We start from the raw sequence: 12,719 nt of genomic DNA, 5'->3' as shown, positions 1-12,719 counted from the left end.
TTAGCTGGGGAGAGATTATGCCTCTGTCTGACGCCAACTAACAAATAACAGCCTCTCGCTGCGGCTGAAGTTTTGACATAATGTGATGAAAGACAAACGAATAGCCTGGTAAAGCTCTCTGTCTGTCTGTATGAAGAAGGCAAGGCAGCAGCCATATTGATGTGGTTTATCGAAAGGCAACTAAAGCTGTTAATGTACACTGAAATGCCATCAGTCAAATCGTCGCCTCCATCTAACTCAGTGCCTCGCCTCGCCTCGACCGACAGGCTTTCAGAGGAACATTGATTGACAGGGAAAGGATTGACGAGGCCGTGTATACACATCTATTCATGCCTGCAAACCAACATTTGTCTTTGTGAACAGCAAAGTGACCAGGCAGCCAGCTACATGTGAAGTGACTGAACTGAACACAGAAAGAATGTGTAGCCTCTCAATGGTCTGGTCATGGGTAGGAGATAACTAGTTGTGTGTGTGTGTATGTGTGTGTGTGTGTGTGTGTGTGTGTGTGTGTGTGTGTGTGTGTGTGTGTGTGTGTGTGTGTATGTGTGTGTTTGTTTGTGTGTGTATAAATGCATGCTCGTGGGTGTGTTTGTGCCTGTACATATACCTGTGTGTGTGTTGGTCTCTCCGATGGTCTGAAGGTCCCAGTGGAGAACCATGTCTTGCAGGCAGGCATGGACGTCAGGACTGAGACGGGCATGCATCTGAGACGGCTGAGACCCAGTGACTGGCAGCTGCTCCGGGGCCACCACCACCACCACCACCAGATGGCTGGGTCTATTTCCATGCCAGTCGGGGCGAAGGACCCAGTGTCAGTCTGTGCTACTCTGGGCGACTGTAGCCCATGTCAAAACCCTGGAAGAGATGGGATGGTCGGCCAGCAACACACACTTACGCGCACACACACACACACACACCCACCCACACACCCACACACTGAAGCCCATGTCAAAATCCTGCCATTTGGCTCTCACGCCAACCGCCCAAACGTCTTGGGGACCACTGTTGGGCAAGAGATGAGTCGCCACCATCAACATCACCGCCATGCACCTGATGCTGTGGTGTAGGTCGTAGGAAGTCTATGGCAGCACTCCAAATAGAATGTGAGGGACTGGGCAGGGGTTAGTTAGAAAGTTGGCTAGCAAAATGGCAGCCTGATTAGGGAAGTGGTGAGGGTTGGGTTACTGTGACCTCGTCTCCAGAAGTTCTGCTAAAGACACAGGCCATGATTTACTATATATATATTGTTGTCATTTAGCAGACACTCTTATCCAGAGCGACTTGGTGGTAGCGAGTGCATAAACATATTACTACTACATACTACTGCACCATTTGCTGCACTAAGTGCTCATCTACGTTTTGAAATGAGGTGTCATTCATTGCTTTGAAGAATAGGATATACCCCTGTCTTTGTATGGATAAGCTGCATACTACCGGCAGCATTTGATCAAAGCCAAAGGCCTGGTTAACCTAAACTGATCAATGATCAACTTTGCTATCAGGCCACTATCCTTAGGGATGCAAGTGAGACCAGACTCTGCTAGCAGATAGCCTATATTATATGGGGGTGATGCTCCCTCTCTCTCCCTGGGATACTCTGCTGCTGGTAAATACAGTAGCTATATACACAGGAAGCAGACAGACTGAGAGAGAGAGAAGGGTCAATCTGCTTGGGATCCCTCGCTCTCCCTGTCTCTCTCTGACTCTCTCGGTCTCTCTTGCGCTCCCTTTCTCTCTCTGTCTCTCTCTCTCTTTATCTCTCTCTCTCTCTATCTCTCTCTCTGTCTCTCTGTCTCTGTCTCTCTGTCTCTGTCTCTCTGTCTCTGTCTCTGTCTCTCTCTCTGTCTCTCTCTCTCTGTCTCTCTCTCTCTCTTTATATCTCTCTCTCTCTCTCTGTCTCTCTCTCTCTTTATATCTCTCTCTCTCTCTGTCTCTCTGTCTCTGTCTCTCTGTCTCTGTCTCTGTCTCTGTATCTCTCTCTCTCTCTCTCTCTCTCTCTCTCTCTCTCTCTCTCTCTCTCTCTCTCTCTCTCTCAGTCTCTCTGTCAATGGGGCTTTATTGGCATGGGAAAGCAAGGGAAATAAACAATAAACAAAAGTGAAAAGACACAAAACAACATAAACAAAAAACGATTACAATTGAATAGTAAATATTGCACTCATAAATGTCTGAAAACTATAAAGACATTTCAAGTGTTTTATTATCAGCTATGTACAGTGTTTTAGTCATGTGCAAATAGTTGTAGTACAAATAGTAGGGGAAGATTCATAAACAGAGAAATATTGGTGGTATTTACAATGTTGTTCTCTCTCTCTCTCTCTCTCTCTCTCTCTCTCTCTCTCTCTCTCTCTCTCTCTCTCTCTCACACACACTTTCTTTCTTGTGTGGCCTTTCCACCGCGGCTGAATCCTGGGAGTGTCTGCATGAGTCCTGAGAACTGTAGAATTTTTAACACAAAGAGAGACAGCCAGGTGATCAATATTTAAGCAGCCGTGTTGCCTGTTGTTCCACATCGGTGTCACAGGGTCCCTGTTCCTCTCTGGATCCAGGCTACACTGGGGACAAGTGCCAGGATGGTGCTTTCTTTTGAGGGATGGTTAGAAAGGTGGTGCTTTACCAGCGCTCGCCTTCATACATTATAAATTAACTTGGGAATCCAGGCACACAAATGTACAGGCTCAGACACACCCGCACTGAGATGATCTGAGATATTAATTCATGGTTCTGTTTTGCCTCCCTTCTCTCTTTCTCTCTTTTCATCTTTGGATACGGCCTTCACGCAGACGCTGACCCTCCCGTTGATTCAGCTGGTGAGTAATTGTCTTCTGTCGTACAGATGAAAGGAATGAGAGGAATGCTGTAACTTCATCTGTAAATCAGCATGGTGTGGAGGGCTGGCGAGAGAGCCATAGTTCTGGAGTTTAGGTTGTCAAACACTCGGTAATAAAATAACCATCACCCTCCTATTACAGGCACAGTAAGATAAGTCGCTCTTCTGCTAGCCTGAAATGAGAAAATATTGATGGATGCTGTCCCCCTCAGAGAGTGTGTGAGACAGCGAGAGAGAGAGAGAGAGAGAGAGAGAGAGAGAGAGAGAGAGAGAGAGAGGGGAGGGGAGGGGGGGGGGAAAAGAGAGCAGAGGATAAGAGGGAGAGGGGAGAGAGAAAGTGAGAGAGGGGGGGGCAGAGGATAGGAGAGATAGGGGGAGAAAGAAAGTGAGAGAGAGAGAGAGAGAGAGAGAGAGAGAGAGAGAGAGAGAGAGAGAGAGAGAGAGGAATAGAGAAGGCCCTGCCTCTCTGATCATTCAGTATTATGGCAGGCAGTACAATTGTAGTAGGAGCCTGGTTGGCTAATGTGTGGGCTTTGAAATGATGTTTGTTAATGAAACAATTCTCCACCCACCTCCACAACACTTTACACATTAGAAATGTGATCCTACTGTACATAAGTCCCTTTGTAGTGAAGGTTGAAAGAGACCAGGGTGGAAGAGACCAGGGTAGACGAGACCAGGGTAGACGAGACCAGGGTGGAAGAGACCAGGGTAGACGAGACCAGGGTAGACGAGACCAGGGTGGAAGAGACCAGGGTGGAAGAGACCAGGGTGGAAGAGACCAGGGTAGACGAGACCAGGGTAGACGAGACCAGGGTGGAAGAGACCAGGGTAGACGAGACCAGGGTGGAAGAGACCAGGGTAGACGAGACCAGGGTGGAAGAGACCAGGGTAGACGAGACCAGGGTGGAAGAGACCAGGGTGGAAGAGACCAGGGTGGAAGAGACCAGGGTAGACGAGACCAGGGTGGAAGAGACCAGGGTGGAAGAGACCAGGGTAGACGAGACCAGGGTGGAAGAGACCAGGGTGGAAGAGACCAGAGTAGACGAGACCAGGGTGGAAGAGACCAGGGTAGACGAGACCAGGGTGGAAGAGACCAGGGTAGACGAGACCAGGGTGGAAGAGACCAGGGTGGAAGAGACCAGGGTAGACGAGACCAGGGTGGAAGAGACCAGGGTGGAAGAGACCAGGATAGACGAGACCAGGGTGGAAGAGACCAGGGTAGACGAGACCAGGGTAGACGAGACCAGGGTGGAAGAGACCAGGGTAGACGAGACCAGGGTGGAAGAGACCAGGGTAGACGAGACCAGGGTGGAAGAGACCAGGGTAGACGAGACCAGGGTAGATGAGACTGGGGTGGAGGTACCTTTGATGAAGTCTGACTAAATCAGATCAGACCATTTCTACATTTCAAATGGAATTCAAATAGTGTTCAACATAGAAAGGTAAAATCAATCTTGCAGTGATTTATTTTATTTTGATAAGAGTTTGGCATGGTATCTGATACTGTAATAGGGCAGATTTAGGGGGCCTTTTTGAGTTAAGTGTATTTGCTATAAATGGTTTGATTTCAAGACAAAAGTACTCCAGAATGCTAAGAGCAGTTAAAAAGTAGAATCTAAGCCAGAGATAATGGGTTTGTACTATTCACAATATTTCACAACCCACATTTTTGAATTCTTCTACACTTTGTGAATTATTTTGAAGTGCCTGTTCAAACATACTTTTAATTAATTCATATGTGTATTTATTTGTTACACAACAAAGTTGTTTTTCTGTGTCCTATCAAGTCAAGCAATACTTTGATCAGCCAGTAATTAAATTAAGTAGAAACAGCAGACACTTTGCGTCCCAAATGGCACTATATTACATATTTGGTGCACTCTATTTGACCAGAGCCCTACGGGCCCTGGACAAAAGTAGGGCACTACATATGAAATAGGGTGCCTTTCCTTTCCATTTGGGACGCAGAGATCTCTCTGTTGTGAATACATTATATTTACTGTAGCTATACAGGCAATGGGTTGTGAGTTGTGTTGTTCTTCTCCTTAATGCTTCCTTAATTGGAAGAGAAGAGAACTTGCTAATTAACGAGGGTGGAGTGATTGAGGACAGGGGGAGGCGACAAGCTTCCAAGTCATCAAGTAAAGAGACACGGTCGTCACTTTTCTCTTCTGACAACACAGCAACTGAACAGTAGTCTGACAGAAAACACTAAAGTCACTAAAACACAAGAACAACAAGAACAAGAACAGCAATGACAACAACAAGACGATCTAGTCAGTGTATAGAGTAGCTGTCCTACTTGACTGCTCTGGTGTCTACATGCATATTGACTATATTGTGCCGAGTTGCATTTCTTATGTTGTCAGCTTCCATATATATGCTTCATACAGCTCCTGTGATGCGTTTCTAACAAAAGCAAGAGCCTCAGTATTGTCTCTGACATGAAAAGAAAACAAATATAGATTCAGGGCATGCCTGCATGCGTGTAAGTGTGTACATGTGTATGTGCTTGTATGTATGTGTGTGAGTGAGTGTGTGTGTTTATGTGTGTGTGTGTGTAGCATGTTGCAGTTGCAGGCCTATGTGTATGTACTATGCTTGCACATGAATATTTGCACACATAGTATGGAATTTCCCCATGGACCGCCTGTCTTATTGCCCCTGTTTCACTATCCAGATTCCTCCTTGTATGGTTTCCTAGGTAACCCCGACCATCAGTAGGAAATAGTTTCAGTGGGAAGTATCAGCACACCAATGTTATTTACCACTGCTTAGAGCGCTGATATTCAATGATGTGTTTCCAAACCCCGTCACAACCTTCGCTCCCATGACTATTTCCCCCTCCTCACACCTGGAACTCTGTCATCACGGTCTCCATGGTGATGTGCTATTAGGAGGAGGTTTCAGGTTAGACATTTTTACAGATATAATGATTATCGTTGATAGAAGCTGCCCACTCATATCAAATTCATCATTTGTTATAAGTGGCATGAGCAAAATACAGAGCATCTGTGGCAGGGGGATGTTATTTTCTGCTAGAAAACGTCTCCATAAATCACTGTAGTAGGCCCAACAAGTGGTCTAATGCATTGAATATATGGACAACCTGCAAGCCTCTCCCCCGACTTCCAAGGGTGTTTTTCAAGGCTAATTAGCAGTTATTCTACCTGCTAATCACTATTTGTTGGTTCAACGTCCTCAGTAAAGAAACAAAGCAGCGAGACGGCCAGGCCACCTCTTACGGGGCGATAAATCTACATTTGGGAACTGTTGAAATTCAATAATCCTGAATCTTAATCACCACTCCTTTTCAGTTCCCATTCAACCGTGACAACGAAACCAAACATAAACACCAGCAGAGAGAATGGCAGCGGTAGGGGCGTAGAGAATAAATGTGGTTCATCTAGTGGTTCCCATAAAGACCATAAATCATCTCCCTGACACGAAGGGAAAGAGCGAGAGTATTTTATAATCATTACTATACATTTTCTGGTTTAGTCAGATTATTAACAATCTGTAGTACTGTTCATGCCATCTGTTTCTCTATATGTGAGAAGCAGGCTAATTGCTATGTGGATTGTTGGCTAATATGACTTTTCAAATCTCCACCATAAGCACATTCAGTTCTTACGCCATCTGAAGAGATGTCGGTTTCTGTAAATCAAAGGTGTGAGAACGGATCTTTAAATCCGATGATGGATATACCAGCTGCAGATAGTGTGTTGAAATCTGGCAAGAGAATATTAGTATCCACTTGAAAACACTTCCATTCATCATCGTGAAATACACTGGGATGAACAGTGTTTGGCACCAGGACATACTAGAAGGGGTGTATCCTAACACTTTGGCTCGCTCACCGTAGTCGGTGGTGTTACACAAAGAAAACAATGGGATTGGTATGTGTGCGTTTGCATTTATGTGTGAGTTTGTGTATGTCTCTTTCGCTTGCTCTCCATGCTGATCTAGACAACATTGACACATTTCTGGTTCCGTAACCATTTGAACCTTAGCTGTCATGGAGGATGCTGCTAGCCCCCTCAACACAACACACAGTGGTGGAGTTATTAGCTGACGTCATGGAGGATGCTGCTAGCACCCTCAACACAACACACAGTGGTGGAGTTATTAGCTGACGTCATGGAGGATGCTGCTAGCACCCTCAACACAACACACAGTGGTGGAGTTATTAGCTGACGTCATGGAGGATGCTGCTAGCACCCTCAACACAACACACAGTGGTGGAGTTATTAGCTGACGTCATGGAGGATGCTGCTAGCCCCCTCAACACAACACACAGTGGTGGAGTTATTAGCTGACGTCATGGAGGATGCTGCTAGCCCCCTCAACACAACACACAGTGGTGGAGTTATTAGCTGACGTCATGGAGGATGCTGCTAGCCCCCTCAACACAACACACAGTGGTGGAGTTATTAGCTGACGTCATGGAGGATGCTGCTAGCCCCCTCAACACAACACACAGTGGTGGAGTTATTAGCTGACGTCATGGAGGATGCTGCTAGCCCCCTCAACACAACACACAGTGGTGGAGTTATTAGCTGACGTCATGGAGGATGCTGCTAGCACCCTCAACACAACACACAGTGGTGGAGTTATTAGCTGACGTCATGGAGGATGCTGCTAGCACCCTCAACACAACACACAGTGGTGGAGTTATTAGCTGACGTCATGGAGGATGCTGCTAGCCCCCTCAACACAACACACAGTGGTGGAGTTATTAGCTGACGTCATGGAGGATGCTGCTAGGACCCTCAACACAACACACAGTGGTGGAGTTATTAGCTGACGTCATGGAGGATGCTGCTAGCACCCTCAACACAACACACAGTGGTGGAGTTATTAGCTGACGTCATGGAGGATGCTGCTAGCCCCCTCAACACAACACACAGTGGTGGAGTTATTAGCTGACGTCATGGAGGATGCTGCTAGGACCCTCAACACAACACACAGTGGTGGAGTTATTAGCTGACGTCATGGAGGATGCTGCTAGCCCCCTCAACGCAACACACAGTGGTGGAGTTATTAGCTGACGTCATGGAGGATGCTGCTAGCACCCTCAACGCAACACACAGTGGTGGAGTTATTAGCTGACGTCATGGAGGATGCTGCTAGCACCCTCAACGCAACACACAGTGGTGGAGTTATTAGCTGACGTCATGGAGGATGCTGCTAGCCCCCTCAACACAACACACAGTGGTGGAGTTATTAGCTGACGTCATGGAGGATGCTGCTAGCCCCCTCAACACAACACACAGTGGTGGAGTTATTAGCTGAGGTCATGGAGGATGCTGCTAGCACCCTCAACACAACACACAGTGGTGGAGTTATTAGCTGATGTCATGGAGGATGCTGCTAGCACCCTCAACACAACACACAGTGGTGGAGTTATTAGCTGAGGTCATGGAGGATGCTGCTAGCACCCTCAACACAACACACAGTGGTGGAGTTATTAGCTGACGTCATGGAGGATGCTGCTAGCCCCCTCAACACAACACACAGTGGTGGAGTTATTAGCTGAGGTCATGGAGGATGCTGCTAGCACCCTCAACACAACACACAGTGGTGGAGTTATTAGCTGATGTCATGGAGGATGCTGCTAGCACCCTCAACACAACACACAGTGGTGGAGTTATTAGCTGACGTCATGGAGGATGCTGCTAGCACCCTCAACACAACACACAGTGGTGGAGTTATTAGCTGACGTCATGGAGGATGCTGCTAGCACCCTCAACACAACACACAGTGGTGGAGTTATTAGCTGACGTCATGGAGGATGCTGCTAGCACCCTCAACACAACACACAGTGGTGGAGTTATTAGCTGACGTCATGGAGGATGCTGCTAGCACCCTCAACACAACACACAGTGGTCGAGTTATTAGCTGACGTCATGGAGGATGCTGCTAGCACCCTCAACACAACACACAGTGGTGGAGTTATTAGCTGACGTCATGGAGGATGCTGCTAGCACCCTCAACACAACACACAGTGGTGGAGTTATTAGCTGAGGTCATGGAGGATGCTGCTAGCACCCTCAACACAACACACAGTGGTGGAGTTATTAGCTGACGTCATGGAGGATGCTGCTAGCACCCTCAACACAACACACAGTGGTGGAGTTATTAGCTGACGTCATGGAGGATGCTGCTAGCACCCTCAACACAACACACAGTGGTGGAGTTATTAGCTGACGTCATGGAGGATGCTGCTAGCACCCTCAACACAACACACAGTGGTGGAGTTATTAGCTGACGTCATGGAGGATGCTGCTAGCACCCTCAACACAACACACAGTGGTGGAGTTATTAGCTGTCATGGAGGATACTGCTAGCACCCTCAACACAACACACAGTGGTGGAGTTATTAGCTGAGGTCATGGAGGATGCTGCTAGCCCCTCAACACAACACACAGTGGTGGAGTTATTAGCTGACGTCATGGAGGATGCTGCTAGCACCCTCAACACAACACACAGTGGTGGAGTTATTAGCTGACGTCATGGAGGATGCTGCTAGCACCCTCAACACAACACACAGTGGTGGAGTTATTAGCTGACGTCATGGAGGATGCTGCTAGCCCCCTCAACACAACACACAGTGGTGGAGTTATTAGCTGACGTCATGGAGGATGCTGCTAGCACCCTCAACACAACACACAGTGGTGGAGTTATTAGCTGACGTCATGGAGGATGCTGCTAGCACCCTCAACACAACACACAGTGGTGGAGTTATTAGCTGACGTCATGGAGGATGCTGCTAGCACCCTCAACACAACACACAGTGGTGGAGTTATTAGCTGACGTCATGGAGGATGCTGCTAGCACCCTCAACACAACACACAGTGGTCGAGTTATTAGCTGACGTCATGGAGGATGCTGCTAGCACCCTCAACACAACACACAGTGGTGGAGTTATTAGCTGACGTCATGGAGGATGCTGCTAGCACCCTCAACACAACACACAGTGGTGGAGTTATTAGCTGAGGTCATGGAGGATGCTGCTAGCACCCTCAACACAACACACAGTGGTGGAGTTATTAGCTGACGTCATGGAGGATGCTGCTAGCACCCTCAACACAACACACAGTGGTGGAGTTATTAGCTGACGTCATGGAGGATGCTGCTAGCACCCTCAACACAACACACAGTGGTGGAGTTATTAGCTGACGTCATGGAGGATGCTGCTAGCACCCTCAACACAACACACAGTGGTGGAGTTATTAGCTGACGTCATGGAGGATGCTGCTAGCACCCTCAACACAACACACAGTGGTGGAGTTATTAGCTGTCATGGAGGATACTGCTAGCACCCTCAACACAACACACAGTGGTGGAGTTATTAGCTGAGGTCATGGAGGATGCTGCTAGCCCCCTCAACACAACACACAGTGGTGGAGTTATTAGCTGACGTCATGGAGGATGCTGCTAGCACCCTCAACACAACACACAGTGGTGGAGTTATTAGCTGACGTCATGGAGGATGCTGCTAGCACCCTCAACACAACACACAGTGGTGGAGTTATTAGCTGACGTCATGGAGGATGCTGCTAGCCCCCTCAACACAACACACAGTGGTGGAGTTATTAGCTGACGTCATGGAGGATGCTGCTAGCACCCTCAACACAACACACAGTGGTGGAGTTATTAGCTGACGTCATGGAGGATGCTGCTAGCACCCTCAACACAACACACAGTGGTGGAGTTATTAGCTGACGTCATGGAGGATGCTGCTAGCCCCCTCAACACAACATACAGTGGTGGAGTTATTAGCTGACGTCATTGAGGATGCTGCTAGCCCCCTCAACACAACAGACAGTGGTGGAGTTATTAGCTGAGGTCATGGAGGATGCTGCTAGCACCCTCAACACAACACACAGTGGTGGAGTCATTAGCTGATGTCATGGAGGATGCTGCTAGCACCCTCAACACAACACACAGTGGTGGAGTTATTAGCTGAGGTCATGGAGGATGCTGCTAGCACCCTCAACACAACACACAGTGGTGGAGTTATTAGCTGACGTCATGGAGGATGCTGCTAGCCCCCTCAACACAACACACAGTGGTGGAGTTATTAGCTGAGGTCATGGAGGATGCTGCTAGCACCCTCAACACAACACACAGTGGTGGAGTTATTAGCTGATGTCATGGAGGATGCTGCTAGCACCCTCAACACAACACACAGTGGTGGAGTTATTAGCTGAGGTCATGGAGGTTGCTGCTAGCACCCTCAACACAACACACAGTGGTGGAGTTATTAGCTGACGTCATGGAGGATGCTGCTAGCCCCCTCAACACAACACACAGTGGTGGAGTTATTAGCTGAGGTCATGGAGGATGCTGCTAGCACCCTCAACACAACACACAGTGGTGGAGTTATTAGCTGATGTCATGGAGGATGCTGCTAGCACCCTCAACACAACACACAGTGGTGGAGTTATTAGCTGACGTCATGGAGGATGCTGCTAGCACCCTCAACACAACACACAGTGGTGGAGTTATTAGCTGAGGTCATGGAGGATGCTGCTAGCACCCTCAACACAACACACAGTGGTGGAGTTATTAGCTGACGTCATGGAGGATGCTGCTAGCACCCTCAACACAACACACAGTGGTGGAGTTATTAGCTGACGTCATGGAGGATGCTGCTAGCACCCTCAACACAACACACAGTGGTGGAGTTATTAGCTGACGTCATGGAGGATGCTGCTAGCACCCTCAACACAACACACAGTGGTGGAGTTATTAGCTGACGTCATGGAGGATGCTGCTAGCACCCTCAACACAACACACAGTGGTGGAGTTATTAGCTGAGGTCATGGAGGATGCTGCTAGCACCCTCAACACAACACACAGTGGTGGAGTTATTAGCTGACGTCATGGAGGATGCTGCTAGCACCCTCAACACAACACACAGTGGTGGAGTTATTAGCTGACGTCATGGAGGATGCTGCTAGCACCCTCAACACAACACACAGTGGTGGAGTTATTAGCTGACGTCATGGAGGATGCTGCTAGCACCCTCAACACAACACACAGTGGTGGAGTTATTAGCTGACGTCATGGAGGATGCTGCTAGCACCCTCAACACAACACACAGTGGTGGAGTTATTAGCTGTCATGGAGGATACTGCTAGCACCCTCAACACAACACACAGTGGTGGAGTTATTAGCTGAGGTCATGGAGGATGCTGCTAGCCCCTCAACACAACACACAGTGGTGGAGTTATTAGCTGACGTCATGGAGGATGCTGCTAGCACCCTCAACACAACACACAGTGGTGGAGTTATTAGCTGACGTCATGGAGGATGCTGCTAGCACCCTCAACACAACACACAGTGGTGGAGTTATTAGCTGACGTCATGGAGGATGCTGCTAGCCCCTCAACACAACACACAGTGGTGGAGTTATTAGCTGACGTCATGGAGGATGCTGCTAGCACCCTCAACACAACACACAGTGGTGGAGTTATTAGCTGACGTCATGGAGGATGCTGCTAGCACCCTCAACACAACACACAGTGGTGGAGTTATTAGCTGACGTCATGGAGGATGCTGCTAGCCCCCTCAACACAACATACAGTGGTGGAGTTATTAGCTGACGTCATTGAGGATGCTGCTAGCCCCCTCAACACAACACACAGTGGTGGAGTTATTAGCTGACGTCATGGAGGATGCTGCTATCACCCTCAACACAACACACAGTGGTGGAGTTATTAGCTGACGTCATGGAGGATGCTGCTAGCACCCTCAACACAACACACAGTGGTGGAGTTATTAGCTGAGGTCATGGAGGATGCTGCTAGCACCCTCAACACAACACACAGTGGTGGAGTTATTAGCTGACGTCATGGAGGATGCTGCTAGCACCCTC

The sequence above is a fragment of the Oncorhynchus nerka genome, linkage group LG22 (assembly GCF_034236695.1).
Source record: "Oncorhynchus nerka isolate Pitt River linkage group LG22, Oner_Uvic_2.0, whole genome shotgun sequence".
Lineage (NCBI taxonomy): Eukaryota > Metazoa > Chordata > Actinopteri > Salmoniformes > Salmonidae > Oncorhynchus > Oncorhynchus nerka.
This window is presented reverse-complemented; position numbering follows the sequence as displayed.